At 47.8% G+C, this 12,426-nt stretch overlaps 1 pseudogene; it reads right to left on the bottom strand.

Annotated features, from left to right (window-relative positions):
* Positions 1 to 6,858: 6,858 nt before the first annotated feature.
* On the bottom strand, positions 6,859 to 11,368 carry LOC137036189 (E3 ubiquitin/ISG15 ligase TRIM25-like; annotated as a pseudogene).
* Positions 11,369 to 12,426: the final 1,058 nt, after the last annotated feature.

The following is a 12,426-nucleotide window of genomic DNA, read 5'->3' as shown; positions in this document are numbered from 1 at the left end:
TGACGGGTGCCGAGGAGGATCAAAATAACCGAATGTCAAAAACGCAATTTTTTTCGCAAAGATGTAAAAAAGGAAAGAGTAATGTTAAAATTCTCCATAATATAAAACAGCAAACATGACACAATTATTGTTTTTTGTTAACTTATTGCTGTATTTCACAGCTCTGGATATGCTCTCTGTCAGTGGGGAAGTTACAACAAAGCAAAAGACAAAATAAGTAATCAATTTAATGAGGCAGCAACACCTTTAATATACAGTATTATGAGCAAAGGTGGCTGTGAAAATAAATCTGCATAGTTTTTCTGCACAATTATTGGCACCCTTTTATTCAAAACTTTTTGCAACCTCCTTTTGCCAAGATAACAGCTGAGTCTTCTTCTATAATGCCTGATGAGTTTGGAGAACACCTGACAAGAGATCAGAGATCATTCCTTCATGCTGAATCTCTCCAGATCCTTCAGATTCCAGCTCCATGTTGGTGCTTCTTCTCTTCAGTTCACTCCACTCATTTTCTTTAGGGTTCAGGTCAGGGGACTGGGATGGCCGTGGCAGAAGTTCATTTTGTGCTCAGTGACACATTTTTGTGCTGGTTTCGGATTGTCCTGATGGAAGATCCATGGCCCATTATTGGATTTCTAGCAGAAGCGGTCAGGTTTTGATTTTTTATCTGTTGGTATTTGATAGAATCCATGATACCATGTATCTAAACAAGATGTCCAGGACCTCCAGCAGAAAAATAGGCCCACAACATTAAAGATCCAGCAGTATATTTAACCGTGGGCATGGGGTACTTTTTATCCATGTGTGCACCAAATCCATCTGGTGGGTTTGCTGCCAAAAAGCTCTTTTTTCAGTTTCATCTGAACATAGAAGCTCGTCCCGTTTGAAGATACAGTCATGTCTGACAACTGAATATGCTGGAGAATGTTTCTGGATGAGAGCAGAGGATTTTTTCTTGAAACCCTCCGGAACAACTTGTGGGAATGTAGGTGCTGTTTTATAATTTTTTTAGGCTTTCTGAGACTCAAGACTCAACTAATCTCTGCAATTCTCCAGCTGTGATACTTGGAAAGTCTTTGGCCACTCAAACTCTCCTCCTCATTAGGACGATTTAGACACACATCCTCTACCAGGCAGATTTGTAACATCTTTAGTTGATTGGAACTTCTTAATTAGTGGAAATTGGGATTTTCAATGCTTTAGCTTTTTTCTTACAGCCACTTTCTATTTTGTGAAGCTCTTTTGCTGCACATCAGAACTATATTCTTTGGTTTTACTCATTGTGATGAATGATTAAGGGAATTTGGCCTATAAACTCATGTTTGTACTCCTGTGGAACAGGAAGTCATGGCTGGACAATTTCATGTTCATGATCACCCCGCTGAGCTAAAAAAAATGTAAATATGAATAGGAATATATTTCTGAGATATTTTACTCATAAGAATTTTTAGGGGTTGCCAATAACATTCTGTCATGTTTTCTCCGTTTCTTTCCAAAACGCGACAAACGCCGGTTTTGCTTCTCCACAGAATGCAATATATCCACTCTCAACCAATCACAGCACACCTTTCCATGCACTGTAAACAGTAATGGCGGCGCTTTGAATACACCCGACATTCTAGTTATCCTTATCTGCTTTGTACTTTGTGATCAACAAAAGCAGAAAATTAATAATTTAGATGGCATTGATGAACATTATGGTGGTTTCTGCGGTGGGGAAGAAACACAAGTCATTGAAATCTAATCATTTACGTGAGGAGATTAAGAAGATGAGGCACTCGAGTGGGGAGGAGGAAAAATGTCGGCTGTTGCTTGTTCCCTTTCGATACTTCACTTGTACTGCGTATGGGGAAAGGTCTCCCTTTTTCCCCGCTGCTGAAGCCTTTTTCAATAACGCAGTGTAACTGCACCGTCATTGGTTCACTCATAGACAAGTTGTTGAACCAATGACGGCGCGGCATAGCTACGCGGCCTATGGCGACAAAGCGCGCAAATATTCCCGCCGAAATGGGCAGGGTTAAGGGCTATATAAGCAGGCGTTTCGCCATAGGATTTCAGTGTTTTCTCCTTCAGCGACGACCTCATCATCTCCTCGCTGATCTCCGCCTGAAGCCAAGAAGCTCGCCGCCTTCCTGACTGGTATCGCCGCCGTCTGAAGAGGCTCCCGCAGCGGACTCGCCTGGACTCGCCGGACTGAGGACAGCGCCGGCGCCCTCTCCGACTGCAGCGTCAGCGCCGTCGCCGAGTCGCCGCCTCCCGCTTCCGGCCGCTTCCTGTGTGTCCCCTGCCGCCATCCGGCGCGCCGTCTTGAGAGCTTCACCGCGGCTTAACGCCGCTCTAAGAGAGCGTATTTCAGCGGTTTTCACCGCTTCTAGAGCTTCCGCGGCCCTCGCCGCTCTAAAAGAGCCACCCAAGTGCCGTTTTCACGGCAACGGCGTCTTCTCAGATACCCCGCCACTCGTGTGGCACGTGCAGGGCCCCCCTGCACGACGGTGATGGTCACAGCGAGTGCGTCGCTTGCCTGGGCAAGCCCCATGCAGACGGCGCGCTCGCTGGGGACTCATGCCCGCACTGCGAGTGCATGAGTCTCAGTTCCCTGCGCTCGCGGGTCGCCTTCTTCACAGAGGGTGATCTCGCCGCTCGCGCCCTCCCGTCTCCTTCCTCCCGCGAGCCGGCTAGGAAGAGACAGCGGGGCAGAGCGACCCAGCGCCAGGAGATAGGCGAGCTCACGCCGGCCCAGCTCCCGCGTGCCTCGCCCTCTCCTCCGAGGGAACCCTCTCCCGTCCTGTTCTCTCGGCCTGAGCAGCGTCCCTCTGCGGAAGCGAGTGACCTTGTCTCATTCGGTGGAACAGACGACGAGCAGGACGACTCCATGTCTCTTGCGGCTTCCGAAGCAGAAGTGTGGGCTGGCGAATCGGACGATCCCGCCCCCCCGCCTCCCTTGGAGCCCATTGAACATGGCCAGGGCATGGATGCCGAGTACTTTCGCATCCTATCCAGAGCCGTAGAAGAGCTGGACCTCGACTGGGCCCCACCTAAGGAGCCGTCGCACAGTCGCCTTGACGAGTGGTTCCTGCCTGGCCGCCGCCAAGCCCCTCGCCAGCGAGCAGCGCCCTTTTTTCCCGAGGTCCACGAGGAGCTGACGAAGTCGTGGTGCGCTCCGTACTCCGCCCGCCTTCATACCACGCACCGCTCCGCCCTCACTGCCGTCGACGGCGCCGAGGAAAAGGGATACGAGCACCTGCCACCCCTTGACGAAGCAGTGGCTGCTCACCTCTGCCCTCCCGCGGCTGTGGGATGGAAAGCTAAGAGGTCACTCCCTTCCAAGCCCTGCCGGACTACTTCCACCTTAGCTGGTCGAGCTTACACTTCGGCAGGACAGGCCGCTTCTGCGCTACACTCCATGGCCATATTCCAAGTCTTCCAGGCCAAACTCCTCCGCTCTCTGGACGAGTCTGGGATTGACGCGCCGGCTTTCAAGGACCTTCGCAGCGCTACTGACCTTGCCCTGCGAGCCACGAAGGCTACGGCTCAGGCCATCGGCCGTTCCATGACCAGCCTGGTAGTGTTGGAGCGCCACCTGTGGCTTAACTTGACGGAGATCAAGGACAATGACAAGACGGCCTTCTTAGACGCCCCGGTCTCTCCCTCTGGTCTCTTCGGCCCTGCAGTGGATGGCTTCACTGAACGCTTCACAGCGGCACAGAAATCGTCTCAGGCCATGAGACATTTCCTGCCCAAGCGCTCCAGCCCTGCTTCCAGCCGCCCCAGGACTGCGTCGGCTCAGCAGCACAAGCCCGCTCCACCTGCAGCACCGCAGTCAGCGCCACCTAAGGAGCAACGCCAGTGCTCGCGCTCTGCCAAGCGCCATCCCTTCCCGAGACGCCAGGGACCCCGGCCCAAGATTGTGCTGGACCCGGTGCCTCCGAAGTCATCCTGATCTGCCAGGAAGGAAGAGGATGGGGAATCGTCCCGTCGCGACCGGACCACCCCAAAAGCTCCCACGAACATTTTCCCCTCCGCCTCGTTTAAATCCGGGCGTGGGAAACATGTTTCAAGTGACAACTGGGCCCACAACTGTTGCGCCCACTCCAAACGCCGTTTTCACGGCGAACAAATTTTTATATCATCTAAAAGAGAGCAAATTTCCTCTTCCGCTACTCTCGGTGTACAACCCCCTCAGCGGCGGTCTGTCACACGATATCATTCAACCCCTTGCCACTCGGGCCGAGGCTTGGCAGGCCATCCCCGATGTGTCAGATTGGGTCATGGGGATCGTAACTCAGGGTTACTCGCTCCAGTTTGCACGCCGGCCCCCTCGCTTCGGCGGGGTGCTTCAAACTTTGGTCAATCCAGACGACGCCCATGTCCTCCGAGCCGAAGTCATGACGTTGCTAAGAAAAGGAGCTGTGGAAATAGTTCCCCCCGCGGAAAGCGAGTCAGGCTTCTATAGCCGCTATTTTCTGGTCCCCAAGAAAGATGGTGGTCTCAGACCCATCCTGGATCTCAGACTTTTGAATCATTCCCTCATGAGACGGAAGTTCAAAATGCTGACACTGAAACAGATCCTCGCGCACATCTGCCCCGAGGACTGGTTCTGCTCGCTGGACCTGAAGGATGCGTATTTTCACATCCAGATAGCCCCTCGTCACAGACGATTCTTGAGATTCGCATACGAGGGAGTGGCATACCAATATACGGTCCTGCCCTTCGGGCTGTCTCTGGCTCCTCGCACTTTCACCAAGTGCATGGACGCGGCACTTTCCCCTCTCAGACAGGCGGGAATCCGAGTCCTGAATTATCTCGACGACTGGCTCATTCTAGCCCGTTCGCGAGTCGAGCTGGAACACCACAGATCCGTGCTCCTCAGCCATTTACAATGCCTGGGTCTCAGGGTCAACGCAACCAAGAGCTTGCTGTGCCCCACTCAACGAATATCGTTTCTGGGAGCAGTTTTCGACTCAGTCCATATGACGGCAGTAGTCTCGCCAGAGCGCGCTCTGACGATTCAGCAGCTCACAGCCTCAGCCAAGAACAGAGCCTGCCTCCCTCTGAAGTTTTTTCAGAGGCTGCTAGGGCTAATGGCTTCCGCCTCTCCGGTACTACAGCTCGGCCTTATTCGGATGCGGCCTCTTCAGTACTGGTTGAAGTTCCGGGTTCCTCCCAGCGCTTGGCGGCACGGCCGCCTTCGCCTCAAGGTCAATCAGGCCTGTCCTCTAGCCCTGAAACCTTGGACGAACCCTGTATGGTTCAAGCGCGGAGTGCCCTTACAGGCGGTCTCACGAAGGACGGTGCTAGCAACAGACGCCTCCAACTCGGGTTGGGGCGCTGTGTGCGACGGCAGACCGGCCTTCGGCTCATGGAGCCAAGAGGAAAGCCTTCTGCACATCAACTGTCTAGAGATGCTAGCAGTGATGAATGCCCTTCAGTTCTTTCAGGCTCATTTGACAGGGCGTCACGTTCTAGTCCAATCGGACAGTATGACAGTGGTGTCATATTTAAACCACCAGGGCGGTCTCTCGTCCAGCCGCTTATGCGCTCTGGCGAAACGTCTACTGGAATGGGCTCTTCCGAGGCTTCAGTCGCTCAGAGCGACTCATGTTCCTGGCAGGAACAATCTGGGTGCAGATATGCTGTCACGGAGCAACGTCCCCTCCGACGAGTGGACGCTCCATCCCCAGGTTGTCCTCAGGATTTGGGAGCTCTTCGGGAAGGCAAAGATAGACCTCTTCGCCTCAGAAGACAACTCTCATTGCCCAACATTTTTCTCGAAGGAGGTCGACGCTCTGGCCCATTCATGGCCCAGCACGCTCCTTTACGCTTTTCCTCCGATCGCCCTGATCCCTCAGGTTATCAGGCGCATCAGAGAAGACCAACACAGAGTCCTTCTAGTGGCCCCGCTCTGGAGGAACCAGATTTGGTCCTCTGAGCTGTTCAAGCTCTCTCTGAGAGCCCCTTGGCCGATCCCCCTGAGACGGGACCTCCTCTCTCAGGCGAACAGGGCAATCTGGCACCCACAGCCGGAGCTCTGGGCTCTGCACCTCTGGTCCCTCGATGGGAGCCTACTAACCTCCCCAGGGACGTCCTAAATACCATTTCTCAGGCTAGAGCGCCATCCACGAGACGCCTCTACGACCAGAAATGGTCAGTCTTTGCTGACTGGTGTTCGTCACGCAACATAGACCCAATGGAGAGTGACGTATCTTCTATACTGTCTTTCCTCCAAGAACGCTTGGAAATGGGACGCACCCCTTCCACGCTCAAGGTTTACGTAGCAGCCATTGCAGCGTTCCATGCTCCTATTGCTGGCCAATCAGTGGGACGAAACGGACTTGTCATCCGTTTCCTGAGGGGCACTAGGCAATTGAATCCTCCTCGCCCCCTCACCGTTCCCTCCTGGGACCTGTCTTTGGTCCTCAGGGCCTTAAAAGGAGCCCCATTTGAACCAATGGGCTCAGTCGACCTCAGGCCATTGACGCTAAAAACCGCCTTGCTGTTAGCACTGGCCTCGGTTAAGCGTGTTGGCGATTTGCAGGCCCTCTCTGTGAGCCCTGCATGCCTCGAATTCGGGCCTGGAGACTCTAAGGTCGTTCTGAAACCCAGGCATGGCTACGTCCCTAAGGTGCTCTCAACGCCGTTTAGAGCTCAGGTCATCTCGCTCTCTGCTCTGCCCCCTTCGACGGAAGAGCAAGGGCTGGAGTTACTCTGCCCTGTCAGGGCATTGAGGACCTACATAGAGCGATCGCAGTCTTTCAGACAGTCAGATCAGCTCTTTGTCTGTTTTGGAGGCCGCACCAAAGGATCTCCGGTCTCAAAACAGCGCATTTCTCGTTGGATAGTGGACGCGATTACGCTGTGCTACTCCTCACTGGGAGCCAAATGCCCCATAGGAGTCAGAGCCCACTCCACTAGAGGGATGGCCTCCTCATGGGCTTGGTCCAACGGAGTTTCCATCCAAGACATCTGTGTGGCGGCCGGCTGGTCTTCGCCGTCCACCTTTGTCAGGTTTTACCATCTCGATGTCCCGACCTTACAGGCTCGAGTCCTTTCAGTGTGATTAGCGGCCTCAGATGAGCTCCGCCTCACGCTATCATGGAAATAAATTTCCTCTAAGTGTAACGCAAGGGTTCGGTAAGGGCTTGCCCTCTCGCTTGTCTTTTTGGCCCCCTCTCAGGTGTCCAAACTTCAAGCTATATCGTTCCCAGCCGTGGCACGGCGTGGTTGAATTCGTTCCCCATACGCAGTACGAGTGAAGTATCGAAAGGGAACGTACTCGGTTACTAACGTAACCTCGGTTCCCTGAGATACGGAACGAGTACTGCGATACTTGCCGTGCCATGAGGCTGCGGCTCAGGGTCGTCGCTTCAGTCGAATGACACTGAAATCCTATGGCGAAACGCCTGCTTATATAGCCCTTAACCCCGCCCATTTCGGCGGGAATATTCGCGCGCTTTGTCGCCATAGGCCGCGCAGCTATGCCGCGCCGTCATTGGTTCAACAACTTGTCTATGAGTGAACCAATGACGGTGCAGTTACACTGCGTTATTGAAAAAGGCTTCAGCAGCGGGGAAAAAGGGAGACCTTTCCCCATACGCAGTACTCGTTCCGTATCTCAGGGAACCGAGGTTACGTTAGTAACCGAGTACGTTCCACAACAGCATAAAACTTCTGTCACGCTCCCCAAAACTGAATCATGAACAGTTTTTAGCCGTTTTTAATACCAATGTACTCGGCAAATGTGTTTATTTTAACCGTGCGGTGGCACCAGATACTCTTTAATCGGTAATGACAAACGGATAAATTAATTAATTTATAACATTAACAAGATGACCAGTTGAATTCATTTTGGGAGCGACGACTGAATGTATTTTTAGTAGAATGCCTATAGACGATATAAGATTAGTATTGACAAAGTTCAGAGGCTGTCATATATGTGGATCAACTTACTTTGTTGTGTATTTTCAATATAAAAAATAACTTTTATATTGATGGATTAATTAATTAATTAATTAATTAATCTGTTTTTATAATAAACCTTTGAAAATCAAAATCTAGATTTGAATTTTTTATGTTTTTATAACCAAAATATGCTATGTGAAAGTTTGAAACAGAAAATATTGGTTTTCATCTATCCTCTTTCTTGGTAAAGAAAACATATTTTTACTCAAATTAATCAAAATGGAGTTATTGCGAACCTGAAATACCTTGCTGGTCCAGTTATGTCCATGGAGGAAACCCTTGAGCTACCTGCCTGATTAGAGATGGCCCCTGTGGCCAACATCAACCTCTCTGTCTGAAGGTCTGGCTATGCCGAATAGAGCAAGGTGAGGTTAGAGTCAAGCAATAAAATGTAATAGAGTTAAGTGTTTACTCAAGTCAATAACCTTAAGTATGAGCAAATGCAATGCTTTCTGCCCAAACCAGCAATCACCCAGTACGGGAGTTGGGCATAATAACAAGGAAGTTTAGGCCACATCCATTAGTGTCAGTTGCTATTACGCCTCCTGATAATCAATAATAATCAAATAATCTAATAGCAAGGCCTAGTTATAACCATTGTCCTGTATTTCAGATCTGTTACCTTGAGGAAATGGATATGATCATGTGTGCAAGAAAGCAGCTCCAGCTCAGCATCTCTCCTCTTCAGATCATCGATCTCCTGCTCTAGTCGCTCCATGAATCCTTCAGCTTGACTCACTGCAAACTTTTCCTGCTTCCTGATCCGCTGTGTCGGACATTCTCAATGGAGTGTAACAGATCAATAAAGATCCTCTCACTGTCCTCCACTGCTGTATCTGCAGAGCGCTGTATAAGACACACATCACAATCAGCTCTTGTTGTTACCTCACATGGCTCACAATAGGCTTCAGTGTGAATGAAAGAGCTTCGGCACTGAAGAGTGTCTAAACTTCTGTTCTTCTCCAAACTTACCTTATGAGACTCCACAGCCACTCTCAAATCCTCAAGATCTTTTTCTCTCTGCCTCTGCTGGAACATTTTTTGTCGCTCTTTTAAAATCATCTGTATGGAAATTAAATTAAACATTAAATGAAATAAATGCCATAATTAAATGATTACACAAAACTTTATTAGACATTACTATCATTTGCAAACTACACATTGTGAGACTTCCATAAAGATGAACAAATATGAAGAATAAGAATAAAACAAACTTAATGAATCATGACTTGAGATTATTTTTTATTTATTTCTTTTTTTATGAGGCACCAGTGTACATAGAACCATTATTAGACTTCTGTAAATGCATTTCTAAAAATAAGAAGTTATTAGTCCAATTCAGAAAATATATTCTAATTTACATTAAACAATTTATCTTCTTATAAGATGACGTAACTCTGCCATAGCCACAAACTCAAACCTTAAACTCAGTCACTTGTATTTTTTGCATCTTATGAACTTGATTCATTTTATCATTCATAGCATTCATTTGAAAACACAGGACAAGATGGTATAAGTCCCCTTTTTGAAGGTCCACCAAACTAGCTGGATTTGAAGTTGCCTCCACCAGCAGATGTCCTGGGCCACCAGCAGATGAAATAGAACCCATCTTCAGTTGTGTACCTCTACATTTTCAGGTGTTTTGGCCTTTTAAACACAAGACACCCTCTGCAGAGGCAGATCAAACCTTGGTGTGGGTCCCTATCCCCTTGGGGCCAAGCTGGGGTTTTTCCTCCTTAACCACAGCCATCAACTGCAATATTCTGCAGTATCTTCCACTTCTCTGATGGTCTGGCACAGGGATTGTCCATGGATTCCCAGCTCCTTAAGCAGCTTTTCGGTAGATGTGGCCAAAAAGCCCCAGCAGCCAACCTTCACAGGGTGGACTGAAGCTTTCCATCACTGCTGATGAGCATTGTTTGCCATCTCCGCATACCGTAGCTTCTTCCTCTCATTTGCCTCCTTGGTGGCATCCTCCCAGGGTAATTTCAACTCGATGAAATAGACAAACTGCAGGGTATCAGACCAGAGAGTGGTGGTCACATTCTTAGCCGGGATTGTAAGTCGCTGGCCTACACTCCCTCCTGGCTCCCTCCACTGTCCAGTATTGGTCAATGGAGAGGTCCTTCTCCACTCCTGTTCCACTGTCGTGCTGTACTAGGTGTCATGAGGGGTGGGGCATTAATCACTTTTCTTTTGGACTCAATGGCTGCAGCCAAACATTTCAGCACTTGGTTGTGCCTCCAAGTATATCTGCCTTTGGAAAGTCTCACTTTGCAGCCGGTGAGGATATGTCTGAGGGTAGCTGGGGATGAGCATAGGGGGCATGATGGATCTTCACCTACCCACAGCTGGAGATTTTTTGGTGATGGAAGGACATCATATATAGCTCTGGAGAGGAAACTGATTCTTCCTGCCTCCATCCAACACAGATCCTTCCATTTAGTAGTTGTGTTGCTTTTCTCTTGTTTATCTTTTTGTTAATTCAAATTTCCTGATAATACGAGGCTCTACAAATTATCCCATATCCTCACAAATCCTTCAGATTGTGCAGATGATCTTTGATTGTTCTTTACTGTCGAGGTGAAATTCCTTGTGCTCATTAAACACAACTCCTGGTGTGCTCTACGGCATTGTTGCACCATCTGCTCACTCTCCATAGCCTCGAGCTCAACATCCAGAAAGGATAGATAGATAGATAGATAGATAGATAGATAGATAGATAGATAGATAGATAGATAGATGATAGATAGATAGATAGATAGATAGATAGATAGATAGATAGATAGATAGATAGATAGATAGATAGATAGATAGATAGCTTTTTAGTACATACCTGTTTCTTTGTCCTCTCTGCTACAGCTCCTACAGTATCATGGTTTTTGTGATTTTCCATCGTACACAGATAACAAATGCACTGCTGATCAGTTTTACAATAGATTTCCAGCAGTTTATTATGTTCTGGGCAGATCATCTCCTGAAGTTGTCCAGTGGCATCTATCAGATGGTGTCTCTTACCTTTAAAGAGACTGTCATGTTGTTGAAGGTGATTTTGACCGTAAGAGTTCAGACACACCATACAGGACTTGACAGCTTTGTGTTTTCTTCCAGTACAGACGTCACACTCCACATCTTCACATTCAGCAAAAACATCAGCTTAGAGTTTAGTCTTCTTCAGTTGCTCCACAAGTTCAGCCAGCAGGGTGTTTTTATTTAAAGCAGGTCTTGAAGTGAAGGTCTGTCTGCATTGAGGGCAGCTGTAGATTCCTTTCTGATTCTCCAGATCCCAGTAGCCTATAATACAGCTCATACACAAACTGTGTCCACAGGGAATGGACACTGGATCATTCAGTAGATCCAGACACACTGGACAGCTGAACTGCTTCTGAGAAAACCCAATTTCTGCCATTTCACTTTATACACAGATCAAGAGAAAAATACAACAGTTCAACAAGTGATACTTACTCTGAACAGCTAAAACAGTTTCCTGGTTTCTTGTTTGATAGGCGCATATAAAACAGATGCATCTGTAAGTAGTGACTGAGCTGTATTTTACTGCAGATTCATAGACAATAAAAAAGTAAAAGTCCAATAAGTCTCACAAACAATCTTACAAAGACAGACACTAAGATACAAACACCACTGCAAACATATTAGTCCATGAGTGGTGCCAAACCACAATGGTGCAGTATTGAAACACCACATTACTTGTGGTGTAATGTAGCTGTAGCTGTCCACTCATGGCTAATAATAAATAATTTGTTAAACATGCAAAAAATAAATAAATAAATAAATAAACAGTTACTAATATTTGAATGATCTGTTTAATATCATTTTTATTAGTAATATAATTATTTCCATAACGAGATTTGTGTAACGTGTATGTTCTGTTTAGGTTTAGTTTTCTCTGCTCCTGTTTGCCGGTGTCCCTGATCATTATTTAATTAATCCCACACCAGTTTCTGTTCTTCCAATTATCTCCCTGTTATTTAAACCCTGAGTTCTGTTCAGTTTATTGTCCGGTATCGCCAATGTTTATGGTTGTGTTTTCTACTTCTCCTTGGTGTGAATTTCGTAAAGACTTTACTTGTTACTTATTTTCTTCGTCATGCGCATATATACAGCCATCCCGTGACAATATGTGTCCTTTTAATATTTAACAAAAAGTATACACATCATCCATTCAGGTAAATTTTTTCAGCCGTGAGCCTGTAGGGAGAGGACAATGTAGTGATTTTTACTTTGTCCATCCAAGGACGCGAAGTGAAATAGGGATTGGACGCAGACAAACTGGCTAAACCGACCGTCTGCTAGCCGCCTCACGTCACAGAACTCAGATAATTCACAGCACATAGAAACACTTTCACCTAGATATTATCACATAGAGACTGTGTCTGTACCTCGAACTAGTAAATACAAAAAACTTCCAAAACCTTTTAAGGGTAAAAATTTAATTGATGTTCAAAA

Source organism: Chanodichthys erythropterus, chromosome 14 (genome assembly GCF_024489055.1).
Source record: "Chanodichthys erythropterus isolate Z2021 chromosome 14, ASM2448905v1, whole genome shotgun sequence".
NCBI lineage: Eukaryota > Metazoa > Chordata > Actinopteri > Cypriniformes > Xenocyprididae > Chanodichthys > Chanodichthys erythropterus.
This window is presented reverse-complemented; position numbering and strand designations above follow the sequence as displayed.